This window comes from Pristiophorus japonicus, chromosome 16 (assembly GCF_044704955.1).
Source record: "Pristiophorus japonicus isolate sPriJap1 chromosome 16, sPriJap1.hap1, whole genome shotgun sequence".
NCBI classification, from domain to species: domain Eukaryota; kingdom Metazoa; phylum Chordata; class Chondrichthyes; family Pristiophoridae; genus Pristiophorus; species Pristiophorus japonicus.
In genome coordinates this window covers 42991943-43016388 of record NC_091992.1, presented here as the reverse complement: position 1 = coordinate 43016388, position 24446 = coordinate 42991943, and the positions used below count along the sequence as shown (strand labels likewise).

The 24446-nt window shown below is 44.6% G+C and overlaps 1 protein-coding gene across 4 annotated transcripts in view; it reads left to right on the top strand.

Moving 5' to 3' along the window:
* Window positions 1–2487: 2487 nt before the first annotated feature.
* The window catches only part of mettl27 (methyltransferase like 27), a 37905-nt gene continuing 15946 nt past the window's right edge, over window positions 2488–24446 (top strand). Inside the window, exons 1-2 of one of the 4 annotated variants that reach the window (XM_070857257.1) lie at window positions 2488–2655; window positions 11214–11269. The gene's annotated coding sequence lies outside the window, so the exon portion shown is untranslated. Of the gene's footprint in view, window positions 2656–11213; window positions 11270–11335; window positions 11392–16007; window positions 16465–18354; window positions 18476–24446 lie in introns of those variants that run through there. The other 3 variants (XM_070857258.1, XM_070857259.1, XM_070857260.1) reach the window with 3 other exon arrangements.

The window sequence follows — 24446 nt, the reverse complement described above, 5'->3', positions numbered from 1 at the left end:
AACCGTGGTCTAGGGTACACGTCGACTATGCAGGCCTGTTCTTGGGTAAAATGTTCCTTGTGGTTGTCGACGCATACTCCAAGTGGATTGAATGTGAGAAAATGTCGGCTAGCACGTCCGCTGCCACTACTGAAATCCTGCGGGCCATGTTTGCCACACACGGCCTACCCGGTGTTCTGGTGAGCGACAACGGGCCATGTTTTACCAGTGCTGAATTCAAAGAATTCATGACCCTTAACAGGATTAAACATGTCACATCTGCCCCACTCAAACCAGCATCCAATGGTCAGACAGAGAGAGCAGTGCAAACCATCAAGCAAGGCGGTAACTGAAGGCTCACTGCAGACTCGCGTATCCCGAGTCCTGCTTAGCTACCGCACGAGACCCCATTCACTCACTGGGATCCCACCTGCTGAACTGCTCATGAAAAGAGCACTTAAGACAAGGCTCTCGTTAGTTCACCCTGATCTACATGAACAGATAGAGAGCAGGCGGCTTCAACAAAGTGCATACCATGATAGCGCAAATGTGTCACGCGAGATTGAAATCAATAATCCTGTATTTGTATTACATTATGGACGAGGTCCCAAGTGGCTTCCCGGCACTGTCGTGGCCAAAGAAGGGAGCAGGGTGTTTCGGTTCAAACTGTCAAATGGGCTCATTCACCGGAAATACTTGGACCAAATCAAACTCAGATTTACGGACTATCCTGAGCAACCCACCTTGGACCCTACCTTTTTTGATCCCCAAATATACACACCAGTGGCAACCAGCACCACAGTTGACCACGAAGGAGAACCCATCATCCACAGTAGCCCAGCAGGGCCCAACACACCAGGCAGCCCAGCAAGGCCAGCTGCACAGCAGCCCAGCGAGGGCCTAACAAATGATTTAACAACACCAGCTTTCACATTGAGATGATCAACCAGGGCAAGAAGGGCCCCAGATTGACTCGCCTTGTAAATAGTTACACTGTTGACTTTGCGGGGGGAGTGTTGTTATATATGTAAACTTGTATATACTCTGTACAGCCACCAGAGGGCTCATCCCCTGGAGTCTCAAAGGATCCCATAATCCCTTGGAAGTACAGGTATTTAAGGAGGCCTCACAGGTTGGAGAGGCACTCTGGAGACCTGCAATAAAAGACTAAGGTCACACTTTATTTTGAGCTCACAGTGTTCAGTCTGACTCTTTCTCCATACACAACACACTCACCATGTCAATTCCTACAATAAAACAATCACATTGGGCAGACAACCTCTTTATGAATCCATGTTGATTGCTGTTTACTTGATTTTCATTAAACAGGTAATCCTCAAGTTTATTCCTTGATAATCAGTTGCATTAATGAAAATGCTGTGGCAACCAAAGTTTCTGGAAGCCTGCACTAGCTCTGATTCCTCAGTTATTTTTTTTATTACACCTCTCACCTTAAAGATTTGGCATAATCTTGAAACACAGACTTTCATTCCTGAGGTCGGCAATCCTGCTTATCATCTGCGCACATATGGAGGCTGAACTCCAGGACATAGTCGACGTAGTTACTGAGGCGTACGAAAGCCTGGGCCTTAGGCTAAACATTCGTAAGACAAAGGTCCTCCACCAGCCTGTCCTCACCGCACAGCACTGCCCCCCCAGTAATCAAGATCCACTGTACGGCCCTGGACACCATGGACCACTTCCCATATGTCGGAAGCCTCCTATCAACAAGAGCAGGCATCGACGACGAGATCCAACACCGCCTCCAGTGTGCGAGTGCAGCCTTTGGCCGCCTGAGGAAAAGAGTGTTTGAAGACCAGGCCCTCAAAACTGCCACCAAGCTCATGGTCTACAGGGCTGTAGTAATACCTGCCCTCCTGTATGGCTCAGAGACATGGACCATGTACAGTAGACACCTCAAGTTGCTGGAGAAATATCACTAACGATGTCTCCGCAAGATCCTACAAATCCCCTGGGAGGACAGGCGCACCAACATCAGCGTCCTCATTCAGTGTAACATCCCTAGCATTGAAGCACTGTCCACACTCGATCAGCTCCGCTGGGCAAGCCACATAGTCCGCATGCCAGAGACGAGGCTCCCAAAGCAAGTGCTCTACTCTGAGCTCCTTCATGGCAAACGAGCCAAAGGTGGGCAGAGGAAACACTACAAGGACACCCACAAAGCTTCCCTAATAAAGTGCGACATCCCCACTGACATCTGGGAGTCCCTGGCCAAAGACCGCCCTAAGTGGAGGAAGTGCATCCGAGAGGGCGCTGAGCACCTCGAGTCTCAACGCCAAGAGCATGCAGAAATCAAGCGCAGGCAGCGGAAAGAGCGTGCGGAAAACCAGTCTCACCCCTTCCCTCAACGACTATCTGTCCCACCTGTGACAGAGTCTGTGGCTCTCGTATTGGACTGTTCAGCCACCAAATAACTCACGTCAGGAGTGGAATCAAGTCTTCCTCGATCCCGAGGGACTGCCCATGATGCTGATGATATCATTAACATATTCTTCAGAACAAGATGGCGCCTTTCCAGATGAAAGGGCTGCTGGGTTACACAGAAAGTTAAAAGATCGTATTTGGGGCGCTGTGTTTTCGGTTACTCTTTCAAGATTGGGGAAGTGTGTATCAAACTTTTCGTTGATCTACTTCTGTACTAAGAACGATTTTATGGTAAGCCTTTCCATTGGACGCCGTTCGAAAATCCTGTTGTTGATAGCGGTGGAAAGTGTACGCGCTGCCGTGCACCAAATGACAAATAGTTTCTGAAGTAACTTACACAGTGGTTATAGCGATTTGTGAGGTGCTGGTTTTTTTCACGTGAGATTGGGGATGTACAAGGTTCGCGTACCACCTTGATCCGCTGTTCGCGGCGGCTTTGGGGGAAGGGCTTGTGCGCGTCCGGCCGTTAGGCTCCGCGGCCGAACGCCAAGATTTGAAAAGGAGCGCGAGAGTCAAGGGGCTTTGCGGGAGGGAGGAGAGGTTCTTACTGTGGGGTGAGGAGAGACCCTCACTGTGGGGGAAGAATGGTTAGGGTGTGGGGAGAGGAGAGACCCTCACTGTGGGGGAAGAATGGTTAGGGTGTGGGGAGAGGAGAGACCCTCACTGTGGGGGAAGAATGGTTAGGGTGTGGGGAGAGGAGAGACCCTCATTGTGGGGGGAGAATGGTTAGGGTGTGGAGAGAGGAGAGACCCTCACTGTGGGGGGAGAATGGTTAGGGTGTGGAGAGAGGAGAGAGGAGAGACCCTCACTGGGGGGGGGGGGAGAATGGTTAGGGTGTGGAGAGAGGAGAGACCCTCACTGTGGGGGGAGAATGGTTAGGGTGTGGAGAGAGGAGAGACCCTCACTGTGGGGGGAGAATGGTTAGGGTGTGGAGAGAGGAGAGACCTTCATTGTGGGGAGGCAGAATGGTTAGGGTAGTGAGGGAGAGACACATTGAACTGCTAGTGCATGTACTTGCTTTATTAGGCCACGGTGAACTGAGTATGCTCATACCAAACCATGTGATAATACATTATAACAACTTGTAGTAAAACGTCTCCAGGCGCTTCACAGGAGTGTTTTAAGACAAAACAAACACTTTTCCTCCTTTTAAAAAATGTATGCCTTCCCCTCTCAAATACAGCAAAATTATGGCATCAGCCTTACATGTAGCATGTAACAAAAACTCTTTGCTTTTTTTCTTTTAACTGCACTGCAAATCCAATTTAATAACAGGTTTGTGAAGCCATCCTGATCTCCTTACTGAGGGTTTTGTGTTGAATCAATTTTCGGGCTGTTGATCGTGTTTCTATCTCAAACTTGATTGAACCTGATACTTCCGTTATTGAAGTCTGAACTGAGTCAAACTCATATGTATGTGTTCATGATCAAGTGGTTCACGATCATGTCTTGGTTCATTTCTAGCAGAGATCATTTGATCTATATGAACACTTTGGATTTTGTCCCCAATTTCAACCAAATATCTCTTGGTTCCACCAACCTCTACTATGGTTCCTACATCCCACTTGTGTGAACTTGACTTGCTAGGTGGACTGCGTTCTTTCTGATTAGTGTCCTAACGTTTCTGGCTCAACTTTCCGTTCAACTCTTGAGGCCAAATTCGTTTGAACAAGACTCAATCGTGCTCTCAATCGCCTCGTCATCAAGAGTTCTGCTGGGGTATATCCATTTGTAATGTGCAGAGTAGTTCCGTACTTCAAGAAATCTGCCAAATGTTGCTTTATGCTGAGACCCAAATAACCCTGCAACACTTGCTTTTTGAGAGCTTCTTTCACTATTCTGACTGACCTTTTGGCTGCACCCTTTGAAGCTGGATGATAAAGAACGAGAGTGTGTTTTGATAGTGTTCTGTTTCACAAATTCTTGGAATAGAACAGAATGGAACTGAGATCCATTGTCAGAAACAAGCACTTCAGGAAAGAAAAGAGAGACCTCAACTCATCTATGCTACGTTTAGTTGTAGTATTTGAACCCATGTGTTTCACTTCAATTCACTTTGTGACTATCTACAAGTACCAGGGAGATTTGCTTTCTCACATGTCCACATGTACATAAGAACATAACTAGGAGCAGGAGTAGGCCATACGGCCCCTTGAGCCTGTTCCGCCATTCAATAAGATCATGGCTGATCTGATCATGGACTCGGGTCCACTTCCCTGCTCGCTCCCCATAACCTCTTATCCCCTTATCATTTAAGAAACTGTCTATTTCTGTCTTAAATTTATTCAATGCCCCAGCTTCCACAGCTCTCTGAGGCAGCGAATTCCATAGATTTACAACCCCCGAGAGAAGAAATTTCTCCTCGTCTCTGTTTTAAATGGGCGGCCCCTTATTCTAAAGATCATGCCCTCTAGTTCTAGTTTCCCCCATCAGTGGAAACATCCTCTCTGCATCCACCTTGTCAAGCCCCCTCATAATTCTATACGTTTCGATAAGATCACCTCTCATTCTTCTGAATTCCAATGAATATAGCCCAGCCTACACAACCTTTCCTCATAAGTCAAACTCCTCATCTCCAGAATCAACCTAGTGAACCTTCTCTGAACTACCTCCAAAGCAAGTATATCGTTTCGTAAATATGGAAACCAAAACTGCATGCAGTATTCCAGGTGTGGCCTCCCAATACCCTGTATAGCTGTAGCAAGACTTCCCTGCTTTTATACTCCATCCCCTTTGCAATAAAGGCCAATGGAGTCCTGATCACTTGTACCTGCATACTATCCTTTTGTGTTTCATGCACAAGTACTCCCAGGTCCTGTTGTACTGTGGCACTTTGCAATCTTTCTCCATTTTAATAAAAACTTGATCTTTGATATTTTTTCTGCCAAAGTGCATAACCTCACACTTTCCAACATTATACTCCATCTGCCAAATTTTTGTCCACTCACTTAGCCTGTCTGTCCTTTTGCAGATTTGTTGTGTCCTCCTCACACATTGCTTTTCCTCCCATCTTTGTATCGTCAGCAAACTTGGCTACATTATACTCAGTCCCTTCTTCCAAGTCGTTAATATAGATTGTAAATAGTTGAGGTCTCAGCACTGATTCCTGCAGCACCCCACTAGTTACTGATTGCCAACCAGAGAATGAACCATTTATCCCAACTCTGTTTTCTGTTAGCCAATCCTCTATCCATCCTAATATATTACCCCCAACCCTGTGAACTTTTATCTTGTGCAGAAACCTTTTATGTGGCAAATGCCTTCTGGAAGTCCAAATACACCACATCCACTGGTTCCACTTTATCCACCCTGTTCTTTACATCCTCAAAGAACTCCAGCAAGTTTGTCAAATATGACTTCTCCTTCATAAATCCATGCTTACTCTGCCTGACCGAATTTTGTTTTTCCAAATGTTCTGCTACTGCTTCTTTAATAATGGACTTGAACATTTTCCCAACCACAGATGTTAGGCTAAGTTGTCTGTAGTTTCCTGCTTTTTGTCTGCCTCCTTTTTTAAATAGGGCCGTTACATTTGCAGTTTTCCAATCTGCTGGGAGCCCCCCCAGAATGCAGGGAAATTTGGTAAATTACAAGCAATGCATCCACAATCCCTACCGCTACTTCTCTTAAGACCCTAGGATGCAAGCCATCAGGTCCAGGGATTTACCTGCCTTTAGTCCCATTATCTTACTGAGTACCACCTCCTTAGTGATTGTGATTGTCTTAGGTTCCTTCCCCCTATAGTCCCTTGACTATACTCTGTCGGAATATTGTTAGTGTCCGCTACCTTAAAGACTGATACAAAATATTTGTTCAGAGTTTCTGCCATCTCCATGTTCCCTATTATTAATTCCCCGGTCTCGTCCTCTAAGGGACCAACATTTACTTTAGCCACTCTTTTCCTTTTTATATATCTATAGAAACTCTTGCTTTCTGTTTTTATACTCTTTGAAAATGTCTACTTGGCCATGAGCAGGGTTGTAGTGGAGTTTTAGGTGGTTTGTTTTTGCAATTTTCACAAACGTTGCATTTGCTGACAAGTGATTCAAGATCGCTGTCCAATCCAGGCCAATAAACAAAACTTCTTGCAATTGATTTCTTACTGACGATCCCTGTATGTACGGTATGAAGTTCGACCAGAATTCTATCTCTCAAAGAAGTAGATACCATCACTCTCTCTCCCTACTTGATACAGCCTTCTTCATGATAATTCAGTATGAGTTATAGAATGGTTTCAATTCTGTGTCCATACACTGATCAGTCCATCCATTCGAGGTGTTTTCATACACTTCAATATATTGCTCGTTGATCAAAAACTTTGTACAGAACTCTTTCTCACAACTGCTAGCATTGCTGCTAGTGGCATAGATACTGTAGATGTCTAGATCTTCAACATCAGGTGTGTTCGCTTCAATATTGTGAACTCCTCCCTTTTGTCGCTGCTTTGCATTGCCACTGGAATGGTTCTTCCTGCTTTATATCTAGCTCTCTCTGAAAGCTGTTGAAATATGGCTTTGCTTCTGGCAGTGAAAACACTTTGCATTTCTGTATTGGCAGGACTGCTGAGTGATTTCTAGTGCAGCGATAACAATTCGCTGAACTGCTCTTACTGACATACTTTTGACTCGGTCTCTCAGCTTTAGGTTTGGCAGTTGCTTTGTGACTAGATCTCAGTTACACTAGTCACTTGAGTTGGTCGGATCTCCCTAGCATTCTTAGATGCCATCTCCATAGATAGGGAAATTTTGCATGTTATGTGAAACATTAGGTTCGGAGTGTTCAATAACTTGTGTGCATTCATCCACCAGTCCACACACAAACTTATTACATAACACAATCAAAAAAATGTGCCAAAGTTACAATGCAAAACAGGTTCTTAAGAGCTATAATGTGCTCACTGATGGTTTCACTTTGTTTGGTTTCTGGTACCAAACTTGTAGCTCTCTGCTATTTCTAATGGCTTTGGGTTGAAATGGTCCTCAAGTTTCTCAACTATGTCTTCAAGCAACGCATCTTTCGCTTTCCCTGGCGCGAATAGTTTTGTCAATGTTTCGTAGACATCTGACCCGGTCTCTGTTAGAAAAATTGCTTTCTTCCGTTCAAATTTATTTATTTTGAGCTCAAACGTTCTTATCTGCACCTTTGGGCTCAATAATGTTATTGGCCTTAAAAAAATATATATATATCTCCATCTGCTCAATGTAAAAACTGAATGGTTCACGAGCTCGGTCATACATGCCGAGGTTTCCAATGAATCCTATAGGCGCAGCCATGATTGTCCCGATCCCCTCAAACAGTGACTCAGCACTCTACCTGTGTACCTATGAGAATCAACGCCGCTGTTTCTGTGTAAACAGACACACGAAGACTAAGCACGCACGATTTTACATTAGCATCAAGGGTAAAACATCGCAAAAATTCAATTTAGGTGTCACAAATTTACCTTAAACTTGTTCACTCACAGGTTGAATACTTGTGTCCTTCCAGGATCACTAACAATACTTTAAGATCCCATTCTTGTTGCCAAAATGTAATGTATGTGAGTAGAACAAATGAAGGAGAGAGACACAATGCGCTGCTAGTCCATGTACTTGCTTTATTAGGCCAGAGCGAACTAACAAACTCATACCAAACCATGTGATAATACATGGCCCTCACTTTGGGGGAGAATGGATAAGGTATGGAGGGAGGAGAGGCCCTTAATGAGGGAGAGAATGGATAGGGTATGGACGGAAGGAGAATGGTTAGGGTATGGAGAGAGGGAGGAGAGGCCCTTACTGTGCAGGAGAATAGTTAGGGTATGGCGGGATGGAGAATGGTTAGGGTATGAAGGGATGAGAGGTCCTTACTGAGTGGGAGAATGGTTAAGCTATGGAGGGAGGAGAAGACCTTACTGAGCAGGAGAATGGTTAGTGTATGGATGGGGTGGGGAGGGGGGGGTGGAGAGACTGGTTACGGTTATGGAGAGGGAGGGAGATTGGTTAGCGTATGAAGGGAAGGAGGGAGAATAGTTAAGGTATGGACGGGGAGGGAGAATGGTTGGGGAGAAGACAGTGGCTGTGGTACAAATTTGTGGGGTGGTGATGGTGGAGGGAATGTTAAGATGATGATAGAAACATAGAAAATAGGTGCAGGAGCGGGCCATTCAGCCCTTCTAGCCTGCACTGCCATTCAATGAGTTCATGGCTGAACATGCAACTTCAGTACCCCATTCCTGCTTTCTTGCCATACCCCTTGATCCCCCTCGTAGTAAGGACTACATCTAACTCCTTTTTGAATATATTTAGTGAATTGGCCTCAACAACTTTCTGTGCTAGAGAATTCCACAGGTTCACCACTCTCTGGGTGAAGAAGTTTCTCCTCATCTCGGTCCTAAATGGCTTACCCCTTATCCTTAGACTATGACCCCTGGTTCTGGACTTCCCCAACATTGTGAACATTCTTCCTGCATCTAACCTGTCTAAACCCATCAGAATTTTAAACGTTTCTATAAGGTACCCTCTCATTCTTCTGAACTCCAGTGAATACAAGCCCAGTTGATTTAGTCTTTCTTGATAGGTCAGTCCCGCCATCCCGGGAATCAGTCTGGTGAACCTTCGCTGCACTCCCTCAGGTTAGGAGACCAAAACTGTACACAATACTCCAGGTGTGGCCTCACTAAGGCCCTGTACAACTGTAGCAACACCTCCCTGCCCCTGTACTCAAATCCCCTCGCTATGAAGGCCAACATGCCATTTGCTTTCTTAACCGCCTGCTGTACCTGCATGCCAACTTTCAATGACTGATGTACCATGACACCCAGGTCTCGTTGCACCTCCCCTTTTCCTAATCTGTCACCATTCAGATAATAGTTTGTCTCTCTGTTTTTACCACCAAAATGGACAACCTCACATTTATCCACATTATACGTCATCTGCCATGCATTTGCCCACTCACCTAACCTATCCAAGTCGCTCTGCAGCCTCATAGCATCCTCCTCGCAGCTCACACTGCCACCTAACTTAGTGTCATCCGCAAATTTGGAGATACTACATTTAATCTCTTTGTCTAAATCATTAATATACAGTGTAAACAGCTGGGGCCCCAGCACAGAACCTTGCGGTACCCCACTACTCACTGCCTGCCATTCTGAAAAGTACCCATTTACTCCTACTCTTTGCTTCCTGTCTGACAACCATTTCTCAATCCATGTCAGCACACTACCCCCAATCCCATGTGCTTTAACTTTGCACATTAATCTCTTTTGTCTTTTGTGTGGAACCTTGTCGAAAGCCTTCTGAAAGTCTAAATATACCACATCAACTGGTTCTCCCTTGTCCACTCTACTGGAAACATCCTCAAAAAATTCCAGAAGATTTGTCAAGCATGATTTCCCCTTCACAAATCCATGCTGACTTGGACCTATCATGTCACCTCTTTCCAGATGCGCTGCTATGACATCCTTAATAATTGATTCCATCATCTTACCCACTACCGATGTCAGGCTGACCGGAGAGAGTGGTATGGTTCCCTTGCGTAAATGGTGAGGAGCGATTGGGTAAGGGTATTGATGGGGATTTTTAGGCCATTTTGTTGAGAAATGGGGAACGATTGAAGGTTGTTGAGGCCTGGATGATGGGTATGTAAACCTACTTAATATGGGATAGGATGTAAGCATTTGTTTATGTAGGATAACGCCTGGAACATTGGCAAGTAGAGAGCCTATAGAGATGACAAATACTTTGATGGATTTTGGACAATCTTGGTGATACACTGGATATGGGGATTGAAACTCAGCTTAGTCTAGTTGGCTGCTCGGGTGTACGCCATCCGGTTCATGCTGAGCAAGGAGACAGAAATGCTGCTGAAATTGGGGCTGAAATGTGGAGTTTCTGCCACAGCTTGTGTAAATTAAGGTTACCCTCCCATTCCATCTATTTGCATGTGAATTTGGTTATTGCTCTGGACCCAAGCTTCCTTTCTGACCTCACTCCCCGTCTTCATTCCTTTCTCCCATATCACACCATTCCCAAGCTGTCCTTCTCTCCAGTCACCATCCCAGGCTGAAATCCCCTTAAATAGGCCCACAGCATCCTTCCATATTTCCCTCGATGTTCTTCAGCAAGCCACCTGTTTCTGGCTATCCCCGAGGAGCAACCCCATTCTTTACCCTCAACAGCCATCTCACCCAGTGTGCTCCTTGGAGGTCAATTCTCAAAGCTCCTCCCCATCCAGTTTGCTTCCTTCAGTGCTGGCCCGTGACCCCCATCTGCCATGCTGCAATCACCACCCTTCATAAACAAGACTTGCTATCCATCATCGTGTGGATGAATCTACCGATATCCTGGCATTAATAGAAACATGTCTCATGGTTGGCAAATCTTCCTTGCCGAAGCCACGCCACTTACCTATACATTTCAATATTTGCCCCACCCAAACTGCCATGGTAGCAATATGGCCCTTATCACCAAGTTTCACCTTGGCCTCTGTTTTCTTCCAGCATTTTCGTATTCCAGCATCTCGCGCTCTTCCATCCCTCACATTCCTAATTGAAAATCTTTGCTGTTTACCACACTATCCAAAGAACAGCAGGGAATTATTTTCTTGTGCTGGTTAATGTTTTTTTTCTCGGCCAACATCAAAAATAGTATTCGTCACTATTGTTTGTGAGAGCTTATTTTATGTAAAATGAATGCCGTATTCATGTACATAACAAGTTGCTGCATTTCAAAACAATTAATTCTTTGGGATGTTTCTGAGAGACAGTATAAGTCACTATATAAATGCAAATTTTTTTTTTTCTGATGCAGGACCAGGAGCTGGACAGCACAACAGTAGTCGTGGAATTGATGCTGGTCTAGAAAAGGTAATACTGGATATCAGCTTTTATATATACATGGAAGCTGATCCCATTCTTACAGATAATATCATCACGAGGCAGTGTTTCGGTGAAAAATGAGGGCTAAAGATAGAACCATGGGACTCCCTGTAAGTAACTCTGACGGCATGAGAGAAGTTATTGTAGTTGATATGCTGGCATCATTGGGGCAACTAGGAGTGGAATTATGAGAGAATAGTACCACTCGAAAAGGCAATGGCATGATCAGTCTGAAAAGCTTTGGTGAGGTTGCCAAGAGTTAGTGCACCATGTTTCCAGTCACAGAATGCCGATGCCAAAGGTGGTTTCAGTATGTGGCCAGGACGGAAGCCTAGCATGATAGAATTTGTCCAAGGAATGATCTAAGAGGTGGGTGTAGGTTTGGGTGGCAATGACACATTTCAGAACCATAAGAGAGGGAGGAGAGAGATTTGAGTTGAAGTAGTAGTTGGGAGAGGTTCAGAATGGGCTATTTGAGGCATTGTTTGTAGTTTTGAGAGGAAGGATGTAATGATTTCAATCACCATTTGCAAGGCGGGTTAGTTGAATATCAGGGGAGATCAAGGTTGCAGGTGGGAAAAATGAGTCGAGTGAAGTCTGGGGTGGAGATAAGGAAGAAGCTACGAAGTATTGTGAGTATGGAAAATGTTGATACGGATTCTTTTCCCTCAATCTGTTTCAGCGAATACACTGATTCGAACACTTTAAAGTTTAGTTCAGACTAACTTTATTCAGGCTTCATCGATGAAGGGTCTTGCTCTGATAAAGGGGCACTGACTCCATGAGTCTGTCGAATCCATCAGAGCAAGCAAAAATCATTACAAAATCAATACATTTATAAAGTTCGTGATTGGTACAACCCCTTTTCATTGTCCTATCACATCAGCTACCGTGGCGATGATACAAGCTAAATTAGTCATTTACACAGTTAATTTAGCAATGCCCCTAATCATGAGAGAAGATGAAGTCATCTCCAGCTTATCTTTGTTTTGCAGGCAAGGAAGACACAGTTCTGCTTCTCTGGTATTCCCACAGTTTAGCTCCTATAGCTGTTGCTACATTCCCATGATCAGACGGTTCCTCAAGGTTGTTTAACAAAGACAAGTCACTCATTGTTTTCCCCTACAGTGAGATCTAAAGAGTCAGCAATAACCATGAGCGGCCATTTTAGAAAGAGTTAATACATTTGAAATTAGTACGGATAATACATATAAAGTTGGTAGCTACAGTGATACAGATTCTCAGAAAGGGTAGTGGGATAGGTAAAGACTGAGGCAGCTGAATGGAAGTAGTCCCAATGTTACAGGTGATGAAATATATGATATCCTTGCAATTGAAATCAGAGGTGAGAAAGGCAGAGAAGGAGGTTAAGCATTCAGTTTGTATTGGAGAAGCGGGGTTTGAAGTTGCCTTATAATATTGAGAGGATTTGGCTACAAAGTGGGAGAACTAATGCTCTTTTAGGTGGTCCGTTCCGATCTGGTGATGGATGACCATGCTGGTCATGTGCCGTGTGTACTTGAGCCTGCAGTCTGGGGTTTGAGATGAGTGTTGCACCAAATGGTGCAGTGGGGATGGAACACCCTGAGAAATTGGGTGGTGATGAGGGCATTGAAAACTGAAACCAAGCAGTTGCTAAGTAGATTTGACAGTATCGGTGTTGTGAACAGCTAGAGGAGAGGAACTTTGAAGATAGAGGGTGACTAAGCAATAGTTTTTGCCAAGGCGGAGGATGATGGTAGAGGGTTTGTAGGCATGGAAATATGAATGGCGAAGGAAATAAGTAAGTGCTTAGAGGTGCCCTTGTCGATGAGAGATCTTGGGCCCAAGTTTCCGCCACCTGTAAAAACGATGCACCTCCATTAGTTGCGCCGACTTTCTAGAATAAAAAGGGCGCCGAAAACTTACCATCTAATTCTCCGAGCTCCTCAGGATGTCTTCGGCCTCAGCCTAGTGCAGCACAAGGGGTGGGGGGGGGGGGCGGAGCCAGGTCCCGCCACTGAAAACAGCGCCGGGACCTCTGCACCTGCGCGCATGTGTAGTAGCTCCTCGCAGCCCGACGCTTTGCAGACTGTGTGGGAGGGGCCCTAATGAGCACTGAATATCTTTACTAAAAGCTGACGCCGAATATTCTTGTCACCTCATGTTGAGGTTTCAGTAGGAGCGTTACTTGAAGAGGCTGCCAAGATTCATAAAAAAACATTCACACATCTGGTGAAGGCTGAGAGTCACAGAGAGAAGTCAAGCTGAGTTAAATTACAGCAATTTGTCATTCAAGTAAATGTCACATAAAAACCTCACTTGGAATGATGCAGGTTTGAAAATGTGTAGTTTTGAGAGGAAGGATGTAATGATTTCAGTCACCATTTGCAAGGCGGGATAGTTGAATATCAGAGGAGATCAAGGTTGCAGGTGGGAAAGATAAGTCGCGTGAAGTCTGGGGTGGAGATAAGGAAGAAGCTACGAAGTATTGTGAGTATGGAAAGAATAGTGGGATATGCAACGACTGAGGCAGCTGAATGGATGTAGTCCCAATGTTACAGGTGATGAAATATGTTTTTGAGACTTTGCAGAAAGATTCAGATCTTTAACTTAAAACAATCGTTGAGGTGATTTTGCATCAGTATCAAGTCCAAATTACTTCGCTTCATCCTCCGCCCCCCCTCCCTCCCGTTCAGCCTCCCCCCCCTCCCCCCCCCTCCCTCCCCTTCAGCCTCCCCTCCCTCCCCTTCAGCCTCACCCCCCCCCCTCCCTCCCCTTCACCCCCCCCCTCCGCTTCCCCCCCCCACCCCCTCCGTGCCCCCCCCCCACCCCCTCTCCCCCCAACCCTCACTGACAGAGACACCTTCCCTTCACATAAAGGTAGCACTTCTATTTTTTACTTGTTGATTGATTGCTTATTACTTTGGTCTTGGTGCTTTAGGTGCAGGGTTCCTTCTATTTTTTATTTGTTAATTAATTGCTTCTTACGTTTAGTGCTTGGTGCTTTAAATGTACTACTTTGTTTAGTGCTTTAAATGCTTCCCACCCCCCGTCTCTGGCTGTGCCGGCACTGAACTTAACTCGAGGTAAGGTTTTTCAGAACTTACAAAAGTGGACACTTACACCATTCTAAGTTAGTTTGGAGTAAGTTTTCGCTGCCTAAACTTGCAAAATAGGTCAAAATGGCTGGACACACCCCCATTTGGGGAAAAAAACCTGATCTAAAACGGAACTAAACTAACTCACTAGAACTGGAGCAAACTAAATGTTGAAAATTGCGATTTCTAAGATACTCCAAACTAAACTAGTTGCTCCACCCGAAACTTGGGACCAAATGGAAGGTGGCAAAGCCTTGCTTAATAGTGAGGTTAATGTGGTGGAAAATGTATAGAGCAAAGTTAAATGAGAACAGGAGGGTGGACAAGTAAGAGGAACGGCAGCAGGAAATTAAGGTGTTCCCAGTTATTGAGGATGAAGAATTGCCAGATGCAAAGACTGAGCAAGGAGGATAAGGAAACAGTTCTGTGAGGAAGGCGCCACGGACTTGACAGGATGGTTTTTTTAAAAATACATTTATATAGCACCTTATTACATCTTGGAAACATTCCCTTCACATGCAATGAATTACTTTCAAGTATTATGTAAGCAAATGTAGTTTCCATTTTGTGCACAACTAGGTCCTACAAATAAGATTGAGATGAATGACCAGTAAATCTACTTTTAGTGATGTTCGTTGAGAGCAATATTATCCGGGACACTAGGACATTTCTTTACTCCTTTTTGAAGAGCGCCACAGGATCTTTAGTATTCATGTGAATCACTTTAACAGAGCCTTGATTTAATGTCCAATAGTTGACACCTCTGACTGTAGAACCTACAGTATGAGCCTACTTTAAGCACTCAAATCATGGAATGAGGCTTGGACCCACAACCTTGACTTGGGCGAGAATGTTACCAACTGAGCCAAGCTGGCACTTCAATGTTAATGCGGACTTTGAAAGAAAGGTGGGAGGGTGATAAAATGTGGGGTGTTCAATTGAGGCAACTGAGCTCGAAGAGTGTCCTTTATTGCAAAGGGGATGGTGTAGAGTTGCAAAATTCATGGGAGAACCCCCCACCCCCCCCAGTGTTTGGACTCATTGGAAAGGAAATTTAATTTGGAACTATTTACCAGAAAGTTTGGGATCCTAAAATGCTTATGAGATCTACGAGTTTTAACCAAGTTTGGAATTTTTAAAAGGTGAATGTTGGATCTGCAAGAAAAGGGGTGGGGTCAATCTCTAAAAGGCCAGTTTGGACATTGGAGCTAATCAAATTGTCTGGGAACTGTTTACCCCCGAAACCTGCCCCTAGAAAACATTAGCATTTAAACAATCGACCACAGAAGAAACATTATCCACCCCACCCAGAGGAACCAAATGTCACATACATATTCCAACACCTTTTCAACAGACACAGAAATATCTGGCTAAGGCCAGACTTCCGGAAGCAAAAAACAGCACTATCACAATGGACAAGAGCTCATCAACTCAGAAAAGTCTATCAATGCCAGATTAAAACTTAATCAAGTTTCAGTTAGCTGGGCTGCAAAACCTAAACAAAGAACCAAGGTTGATTTTGGGGATAGATAAGGAAGTCTCTCAAAGTATAATTAAGGCCTGTTTTTACAGCCAGGACTGCACTTGGCTTCTACACCAGCTTCGTATGCTTTAGACCTGGCAGACTTCAAGACCAGCACACCAGCTTCGTTAACCTGATTCTTCAGAACATCAAGCAAGACAGCGTTGCAAACAACTAGGACACAAAGCACGCCACGGCAGCAAGAGGCTCACGAAGCAACCACCAAGATATTACCAGCAATCAAAGTGGTAATATTGAGCCACCGCGACCAACCATTTCCAAACCGACGTCAAGTCGACGAAAACCCGAAGATTCGCAAGCTGTTTCCACTCTACAAGCTATCCCTGAGCTACCAACGGGGAAAACATTACCTAAAAAACTTTAAAACCTACTGCTGAAGGAAGAAAGTGGGTACTTAACCCATAAATCCAATATGTGCCCTACCGCATCAGCGGACACCACTCAACTGAGGAACATACAGCAAGAAGTCCTCTCCTACGTTCGGGGTATGGCTTGCAGAATCGACCAAATCCAACGCACTCTGAAACCGTGACCCATTACCGACTGTCAAGGAAGGATTGGTGAGCATAGTCCCTGAAGCCCCAGAGCCTAACCTAGTTAGATAGGGGGAATTGGGAGGTGGGAGGTGTTGTACTGCTGTGTATTCTCTTGTGTTTGAGTAAAGGATTCCCCATTAGAGTGATAAGTTTTCTCTCATTGAAAGTGATAAGTTTTCTCAGTTTTAATAAAAGGTGTATTCATTCATCTTGAATAAAAACCATACATTTCTTTGTACAAAACAGTTGTCTGCTGTACTTTATCACACCCTGATTAATAAATCCAGGCTTGAGAATCAGGGAGTGGGAGCGACTTGCAACCGCTCTGGGTCAGGGAAGGCAAACTGGCCCCACACACCACCCCCTACAGAATGGCGAGCCAGGTAGGAGCTTGGTCAAAAGGGTGTGATGCAGTATACACTGTTTTTGAGGAAAGAAGCAAAATGGAAGAGAGGATTTCCTCTTACATATTCAAGAAAGTCAATATAACAAAGAAATGGGTACTGAACCTATTGCGAGCTGAGCGTCCTGTGGACGCTACAGCCAAATGGACTGAGAGTAAGGACCATAAGCGCGCTGGAGAAAGCAATATGGTTAGTCTGCCTACACCGACAGGTCCAGCAATAGGAGAAGAAAGTCAAGTCGCTGGAGGCAGACCTCAGAGAGTCCGAGAAACACTCGAGTGTCAGAGCTATCATGGGGGAGAGATTATTTGAGGAGTTAGGCAAGCAAAAGCAAGGCAAACTACGGTTAGTGGAAACACATAGAAACCGTCAGGATTACCTTCAGTGCCAGGTCACAGAAGCGAAGGTCAAGAACTGGTGTTGCGGGAGGAAAACACCCACTTCACCAGGACAATTAAAGAGCAGGAGGAGAAGTTAAGGGATGTACAGGCCGCTTATAATGTAGCTAGCAGCAGAGGGTTCGACACTGGAGACCACGGTCCCTGCCAAAAGCAAATTGAGAGTCTGAACCTTGTTCTTTCCAAGGCCAAAGGCATGTTCTGCCTAATAAACCTGAGTACGGCATGGGCAGACCTGGAAGAGCAGGGGGGAACCGTTCGAACAGTACCTGTGGCGTCAGGGCTTAGCCCAGTCTGGCAGCAGGAGGGGCGAACAGTTTGCGGGGCAGACGGGAACGGTGCACCACCACCTGTGGCATTGATTTGTTACTCGGCTTGGCAGCAGGGAGAGGTGGAAGCGACACCAGTACGACAAGGGCCAGGACCGGGGCCGATGTGCCTGGCATGGCAGCAGAAGTACGGTGCGCCCACTCTCGGTGGGGAACCAGGGCCCCTCGAAAGTAACTTCGTGGTCCCCACAGTACCCAGCAGCTTAGAACCATGGTCGCCCACCTGAACAAGAGCTCATCAACTCAGAAAAGTCTACCAATGCCAAATTAAAACTTAATCAAGTTTCAGTTAGCTGGGCTGCAAAACCTAAACAAAGAACCAAGGTTGATTTGGGGACAGATAAGGAAGTCTCTCAAAGTATAATTAAGGCCTGTTTTTATAGCCAGGACTGCACTTGGCTTCTACTCCAGCTTCGTATGCTTCAGACCTGGCAGACTTCAAGACCAGCACACCAGCTTCGTTAACCTGATTCTTCAGAACATCAAGCAAGACAGCATCGCAAACGACCAGGACACCAAGCACGCCACGGCAGCAAGAGGCTCACGAAGCAACCACCAAGATATTACCAGCAATCAAAGTGGTAATATTGAGCCACCACGACCAACCATTTCCAACTCGACGAAAACCCGAAGATTCGCAAGCTGTTTCCACTCTTCAAGCTATCCCTGAGGTACCAACAGGGAAAACATTACCTAAAAGAACTTTAAAAACTACTGCTGAAGGAAGAAAGTGGGTACTTGCCCCATAAATCGAATACGTGCCCTACTGCATCAGCGGACACGACCCAACTGAGGAACACGCAGCAAGAAGTCCTCTCCTACGTTCGGGGTATGGCTTGCAGAATCGACCAAATCCAACGCACCCCGAAACCGTGACCCATTACCGACTGTCAAGGAAGGATTGGTGAGCATAGTCCCTGAAGCCCCAGAGCCTAACCTAGTTAGAAAGGGGAATTGGGAGGTTGGAGGTGTTGTACTGCTGTGTATTCTCTTGTGTTTGAGTAAAGGATTCCCCATTAGAGTGATAAGTTTTCCAACATTTAAAGTGATAAGTTTTTTCAGTTTTAATAAAAGGTGTATTCATTCTTCTTGAATAAAAACCACAGTTCTTTGTCCAAAACAGTTGTCTGTTGTACTTTATCACACCCTGATTAATAAATCCAGGCTTGAGAACCAGCGAGTGGGAGCGACTCGCAACCGCTCTGGGTCAGGGAAGGCAAGCTGACCCCATTGACACCACCCCCTACAATGGAGTATAAAAGCAAGGAAGCCTTGCTACAGCTATATAAAGTATTGGTGAGGCCACACCTGGAATACTGCGTGCAGTTTTGGTTTCTATATTTACGAAAGGATATACTTGCTTTGGAGGTAGTTCAGACCAGGTTCACTAGGTTGATTCCGGGGATGAGGGGGTTGACTTATGAGGAAAGGTTGAGTAAGTTGGGCCTCTACTCATTGGAATTCAGAAGAATGAGAGGTGATCTTATGGAGACGTATAAGATTATGAGGAGGCTTGACAAGGTGGATGCAGAGAGGATGTTCCACTGACGAGAGAAATTAAAACTAGAGGGCACGATCTTAGAATAAGGGGCCACCCATTTAAAACAGAGATGAGGAGAAATTTCTTCTCCCAGAGGGTTGTAAATCTGTGGAATTCGCTGCCGCAGAAAGCTGTAGCTGCCGGCACTGTTTTTGGCGCAGGACTGTAGCTCCACCCCCAGCAGCTCCTGCTGTGCCGCGCTAAGCTGGAAACGGGCCTACAGATATCGGAGAATCGCGAGATATGTATTCGGTGCAATTTCTGTTCTACAAATTAGGCGGGTCTCTCCGATGTGCGCCGCTCTAGTGGGGTTCCGAAACTTGAGTCCATTAACATATTTAAATCAGGCTCCTATAGTGCATTTGGGAGCCTGATTTGAAATTCATTGCTACTGCACGGGTTTCCCGGGGTCAAGAAACTTGGCAGTGAAAGGGAGGCAGCAGCTGCTGGCTTCCCAATGTAAGTGGCTTTCAGCATTCCTTGTGGGCCAGGAGGAGCAGGCCCCTCAAGGAATCATTTGTCCTCCCCAGAACTAATTGCCAGCCTCCCCTCCCTTCCCCACCCAACCCTGATCACAGACCATTTACCACCTCCTCCTTCCCCCCCCCCGGGTTGTTGACCTCGCCTCCCTCCCGATTGACGGGAAGCTCCACCAAGGCTCCCCGGCTGCAGCCTCCTGCCACTGGTGGTCCTTCACACCTGCTGACCAGGCTATCCATTTAGCAGACTGCTGGGTGGGCAGCAGACCTACAAGATGCAATTGGTTCCATTGATTTTAACGGCAGGGCCGTTGGAACCAATGAAGTAGATAAAAGTACATTTGAAGTCTTGCGCAGAGGGTCTTTAAGGAGTTAGGCTCTAGATTGAAAGGCAAGACCTCAAGGTAATCTCCAGATTGCTTTGTGTGTATAATGCTGGACAGGTTAAGATGATGATTAGGAAGGTCAATGCATGTTTGTTTGGATGGTGCAGGAGGCAAGGGATCACACGGAGCATTGGAGTTCTGGAACATGGGAAGGCTACAGTAAAGTGACAACCTTGACGAACTCAAACGGCACAACTTCCTTGAGGAGAGGATAAATAGAGCAGTGGGGGACAATTTAAACTTACCTAGCATTACATCAAATTTTACAGCATAGAACAGGCCATATGGCCCAACATGCCTATGTTCCACAACATCTCGCCTCATTTGGGATGGGGAAAGTCAAGTTTGAGACGAATGAAGGATAAGTAAAACTGTTGGGAGCAGAAGTGGAAGGCTCAGCTGATATAAATAGTGAGAAAATATCAGTGGAGATAGGGGAAGAAAGGCTTTGAGGTAGTGAAAGATTTTGTTTAAATGGTTGTAGAATAGACAAGGAATGTCCAAAAAGTTAAGAGAAAACCAGGAATAAAATGATGGTCAACATTCCCCCCAAAATTAATCAAGATTAAGTAGTATGTTTTTGAATGCATAAAGCATTTAAAACAAAATTGGAGCATTAGTAGCATTAATAACTATGGAAGATAATGATATAGTAGCTATAACCGACACGTGGTTTAAATTTGAATAGGGCTGAGAACTTAATATTGCTGGTTATAATATTTTCAGAGTTAGGAAGGGGAAAAGGGATGGCAGTGTTAGTAAAATATTCTATCATTGCGCTAGGCCAGGGATTGTATTAAAACAAAATCCTTATGGATAGTGTTAAGAAATAGGAAAGGGAAGTTACAATTCTTGGTGTGCTTTGAAGGCCACCAAATGGTGTAATTATGGAGAATGAATGTATAAGAACATAAGAACATAAGAATTAGGAACAGGAGTAGGCCATCTAGCCCCTCGAGCCTGCTCCGCCATTCAATAAGATCATGGCTGATCTCGCCGTGGACTCGGCTCCACTTACCCGCCCTCTCCCCGTAACCCTTAATTCCCTTATTGGTTAAAAATCTATCTATCTGTGACTTGAATACCTTCAATGAGCTAGCCTCAACTGCTTCCTTGGGCAGAGAATTCCACAGATTCACAACCCTCTGGGAGAAGAAATTCCTTCTCAACTCGGTTTTAAATTGGCTCCCCCGTATTTTGACGCTGTGCCCCCTAATTCTAGTCTCCCCGACCAGTGGAAACAACCTCTCTGCCTCTATCTTGTCTATCCCTTTCATGATTTTAAATGTTTCTATAAGATCACCCCTCATCCTTCTGAACTCCAACGAGTAAAGACCCAGTCTACTCAATCTATTATCATAAGGTAACCCCCTCATCTCCAGAATCAGCCTAGTGAATCGTCTCTGTACCCCCTCCAAAGCCAGTATATCCTTCCTTAAGTAAGGTGACCAAAACTGCACGCAGTACTCCAGGTGCGGCCTTACCAATACCCTATACAGTTGCAGCAGGACCTCCCTGCTTTTGTACTCCATCCCTCTCGCAATGAAGGCCAACATTCCATTTGCCTTCCTGATTACCTGTTGCACCTGCAAACTAACTTTTTGGGATTCATGCACAAGGACCCCCAGGTCTCTCTGCACCTCAGTATGTTGTAATTTCTCCCCATTCAAATAATATTCCCTTTTGCTGTTTTTTTTTTCCCCAAGGTGGATGACCTCACACTTTCCAACATTGTATTCCATCTGCCAAACCTTAGCCCATTCGCTTAACCTATCCAAATCACTTTGCAGCCTCTCTGTGTCCTCTACACAACCTGCTTTCCCACTAATCTTTGTGTCATCTGCAAATTTTGTTACACTACATTCTGTCCCCTCTTCCAGGTCATCTATGTATATTGTAAACAGTTGTGGTCCCAACACCGATCCCTGTGGCACACCACTAACCACCGATTTCCAACCCGAAAAGGACCCATTTATCCCGACTCTCTGCTTTCTGTTCGCCAGCCAATTCTCTATCCATGCTAATACATTTCCTCTGACTCCGCGTACCTCTATCTTCTGCAGTAACCTTTTGTGTGGCACCTTATCGAATGCCTTTTGGAAATCTAAATACACCACATCTATCGGTACATCTCTATCCACCATGCTCGTTATATCCTCAAAGAATTCCAGTAAATTAATTAAACATGATTTCCCCTTCATGAATCCATGCTGCGTCTGCTTAATTGCACTATTCCTATCTAGATGTCCCGCTATTTCTTCCTTAATAGTTTCAAGCATTTTCCCCACTACAAATGTTAAACTAACCAGCCTATAGTTACCTGCCTTTTGTCTGCCCCCTATGGCAGAGATATTACATATTTTGTATCAGTTTTTATAAATGATGGGTGGAAGTGAGATTGTAGATGTATTAGAGGAGGATATAGAATAATTTCTTGAGATATCTGTAGAAAAGGGAGTGATTATTAAAATAAATTAGCTGAACTCAAGGTAGACATGTCACCGAGCCCTAATGACTAGACTCTGTAAAGAAGATTGAGAAGAGAAAGCAGAGAGGTTCTTGCCACAGTTTTTCAAACCTTAATATGCGAATTGTATCGTTGGAATGGAGAATAACCTCTCAACACCTTTTTATTCAAGAAGAGAAGTGCAAACTAGGTAACTTTAGACCAATTAGTCTAAAATCAGTTATGGGCAAACTCTTGGAATCCATAGTTTGAGATAAAATTAGTAAGCATTTTGAAATACATGGATTAATCAAAGACGGTCAGCATGGATTTGTTAAAGACATCGTATTTGAATTTTTTTTGACGAGATGACGAATTATAGACAATATGCCATTTATACAGGTACTTGCATATTGAGGTCATCCTGACAAGCCACTGACACTAGGCTATGATGGTCTCCCAATAACTATTTTGGAATAGGATTGGTGATTGTCGGGATGCTCATGGATTGAGATAATCAAATAACGCACTGGACATGCTGTTTTTGTGGGCCTTAGGCTGTAGGAAATTACTGAATAGTGAAGGCATGGGGGCTAGATATTTTTTTGCTTAATTTGCTTTCAGGGAATATTCCGGGCTTTCACTCAAATTGGAGTAGAAGGAGTAAACTAGGCTGAATGGTGTTTCTCATTTTATGCTATCCTGTGATTTTTGGGAGTACTGTTAACCAGATAGGAGAGTTCTCAATGAAAAGCACTTAGCAAGTTTGCTAATTATTTCTAACTCTTCTATCAGTTTAGATTTAAAAAATCTGATGATTAGACTGTGATTTTCACTACAAAAAAAACAATGAGTTGTGTATGAATAAAGTTGTGCCATCCGATGTAAGCTTAACCGCTTACATCAAACTAAGTTTCTTGGCTCCAATATATCCTTGGTACTGTCCAACGAATATTTCCGTGCTCTTCCTCTGTTATTTTCCTTTTGCTTATGAAATCTTCGCCAATATGTTGTCAGTGATTCTGCTTGCATGGCCAAACTATCTAAGTTGCATTTTGGTGATTCTGTCCAGTACTACATTGCTCAGTTCAAATTTCTTCTGTATTATATCATTTCTTAGCTTCTGCAGCTGCCATTAACAGACTTTGTTTTGCTATAGTATGTCAGAATATAATGGGGCTGAAATTGCGGTCGGAGGCTTCCCGCGGGCAATTGCCTCCGACCTGAAACATTTCTACGAAAGTACCTGGTACCGGGAGGAACGTGAGATTCCAGTGGGGAGGCCTTCTCTTCCCGCGCTGCGAAGCACGCTCCTGTCCTCCTGGTTCCCATGCGGAAGATGCAGTCACGTGTGACTGCTCAGCCAATCAGGTACAGTATTTCACAGCTTTCTCATTAATAGCAATGAGAACTCCGTATCTAAGCAGCAAGAATACTATGGCCTGGAAATCCTGGCCTCCCCGTGTCCATACTGAGTGTCTACGGACCTGGGAAGACATCGCAAAAGCCATTTTTCAGCGCACAATGCTATTAATGAGAAGAAGAAAACAAAGACACTAAACGCATGTAATAAACAATAAAAAACACACCTCACATAATTAAAATTAATTGAAATTAAAGTTAATAAATATCTTAGAGAAAAAAATTCCGAGTTTTTAAAAAGTTTTTAAAATTATGGTGAAAAATAAATGTAACGTAGTGGGCAGGGTTTTTAAAAATAATGTTTTTTTAATTTAATTTTATTTTTGAATGTTTTTAAACTCTTACAGCTGTAAAAGTAGGCAGGCGCAAGAATGTTGAGGACATTTGCTGGGCAAGATATGGGTAAATACCACAATCTTACCCTTGTAAATGTTCTCGCTCCTGAGATGCGATGACATTTGACAGCTTGACAGATCGGAAAAGCCGGTTTTCAGCGCATGTGCATTGTGTACTGAAAACTGGCTTTTGCGATGCCTTCCCGGGTCTGTAGACACTCCGTACGGACCGGGGGAGGCTGGGATTTCCAGGCAATAATATTCTTG